At 51.4% G+C, this 2,429-nt stretch overlaps 1 pseudogene; it reads left to right on the forward strand.

Moving 5' to 3' along the window:
- The first annotated feature begins 1,322 nt into the window (after positions 1-1,322).
- LOC121100075 lies at positions 1,323-1,441 on the forward strand (annotated as a pseudogene).
- The last annotated feature ends 988 nt before the right edge of the window (positions 1,442-2,429 follow it).

The following is a 2,429-nucleotide window of genomic DNA, read 5'->3' on the forward strand; positions in this document are numbered from 1 at the left end:
GGTGGTGAAGAGTCAGACTGCCTGGTGACCCCGTGTTCCACATCAGTAAAATCTGAAAGATAACCATGCCTTGATCACAGAGCTGTTAAGAAATGTCAAACTAGGGGCGCCTGGGTAGCGCAGTCGTTAAAGCGTCTGCCTTCGGCTCAGGGCGTGATCCCGGCGTTCTGGGATCGAGTCCCACATCGGGCTCCTCTGCTGGGAGCCTGCTTCTTCCTCTCCCACTCCCCCTGCTTGTGTTCCCTCTCTTGCTGGCTGTCTCTGTCAAATAAATAAATAAAATCTTTAAAAAAAAAAAAAAAGAAATGTCAAACTGAAGCAAGCGCTGGGTGTGTGTCAGTTACTAGTTTTCAGGGCATGGGGAACCAACAATGCACTCAACACAACGGGTCAGAAAACTGTTAATACTGATACGTGCTACGAAGGATGAAAGGGGGTCTCCCCCGATGGTGGTCAGGGAAGGGAGGCCTGGAAGANNNGAAGGGCCCTGATGAGAGATGTCAGGGGAGGTGTTCCAGGCAGAGGACCCTGCAAAGGGCCTGAGGCAGAAGAAAACCTTCAGGCTACAGGACTGCGGAGGTGAGCCAAGGCCAAGGGCTGGGATGGTGCTCTGAGTGGGACGTGTGGTCCTTGGATGGTGTTAAGTGGGGGAGGGCTTCCAGTTTTCAACAGCTAACTGGGGCTGGCAAACCAGCACGTGGGAAGACTCAGTCACCTTCCGGGGTCCCTGAGCTCACCCCCTTCCTCATGCCCTTCACACCCCCATGTGCTTTCCCCTCCTGGTTCTTGCATTTGCCCAGAGAGAACGTCAGAAATGAGGAATGAGGGCCATGGGCTCAAGCCATCATCCTTCTAGAAATCAGTGCACCCCACACAGCTGGGAGGAGAGTGGCTTGTCCAGGGCCCCAGCGGGAGCAGAGAGACTAGCTGGGGGATTAAGATGCGGGAAATCGGTGGCTTAGACCAGGGCGCTGGCAGAGCTGCCGGAGTCCGGCTATGTTTTGGAGGCTGAGCCCTAGTATGTGCTGAAGGACGCCACTGGAGGCACAAGAAGAGGAAGGTAAGCTCTTCAGCCTGAACACAAGGCCAGTGGAGATATTAGCTGGGCCAAAAAGACCAAGGGAGGGGCGGGTGGAGAAGGGAGTGCAAATCCCAGACAATAAATCTGTTCTACCTCGTACCATATTTTTCAAAATGGTGCACATCCATAAGGAAACAATCTAATGAATCCAGAATCTGGTGGGCCTGCTTCTCCAAAGTCAACGTCCATCTTTAGGAAATAAAAGAAGGCAGAACATTGTCCAAGACTGAGAGAGGAAGGAGTGTTGAGTGAGGAGAGAGAAGGTTTGCACTCCCCTCGACAAGAATGGGACAGGCCTTTCGGCCTGACAACACGCATACAGAGGTGGCTTAAGACAGGGCCACCTAACCGTGGTTTTTCCAAGGTCATATCTCTGAGGTACACTAGTAGGGAATCGGGGCCATGTCTGCCCCAGCCCCCAAGATCAGCTCCTGGGTCTGTCTCCAATAAAGGTTTGTGATGACATGGCCAATGCAACAGACAATGGATGGAGGGGTCTGAGGGTGATGGTGTCACTGAGCACCCAGAACCAGACAGGCCCACACTGAGGTGGTACCTTCTGCCTCCACCCAGGTCCTCAAAATCCTCAAGGACCTCCAAGAGACAGAAAGAAGCAGAAAAACATTAGGCACATGCAAGTATCACTGTTGATGAGATTGTCAACATTGCCCGACACACGCAGCACTAGTGTTTGGCCAGAGAACTGTCTGGAACCATTGCGAGACCCTAGGCACTGGCCCAGCCTGTGGGCTGCAATGCTGACAGCCACCACCATCATGATATCAGCAGGATGTCCAGCTACTTAAGAACTGGGAAGGAGGGGCGCCTGGGTGGTTCAAGCGGTTGGGTATCTGACTCTTGGTTTTGGCTCAGGTCATGGTCTCGGGGTCCTGGGATTGAGCCCCACATCAGGCTCTGTGCTCAGCGGGGAATCTGCTTGAGATGTTCTCCCTCTCCCTCTGTCGCCCCCCTTGCACTCTCTCCCTCAAATAAATAAATAAATAAATAAATAAATAAATAAATCTTGAAAAAAAAAAAAACTAGAAAGGAAAATGTTTCAATAAAGGATCATTTGACAACCAGAGAGACAGAGAGAGTCAGAGAGGGAGGGGATGGTAGGGAAGAAGGGGAAGGAGGGAGGAGGAGGGCAGGGAGAGGGAGGGGAACAGACGAAGCATAAATCTTTATTGGATCCTGGTTCGAGAAATAAATTGGCTATACAGACATTGTTGGGACGATTAGGAAGATCTGAATGCAGACTGGACCGCAGATAGAATTATGGTTACTCATTCTACTGGATGATAATAGCGTCGTGGTTGTGGAAGAGAATGCCCTTCTTAGGAAAGAC

The sequence above is a fragment of the Ursus maritimus genome, unplaced genomic scaffold (assembly GCF_017311325.1).
Source record: "Ursus maritimus isolate PB19 unplaced genomic scaffold, ASM1731132v1 scaffold_33, whole genome shotgun sequence".
NCBI classification, from domain to species: domain Eukaryota; kingdom Metazoa; phylum Chordata; class Mammalia; order Carnivora; family Ursidae; genus Ursus; species Ursus maritimus.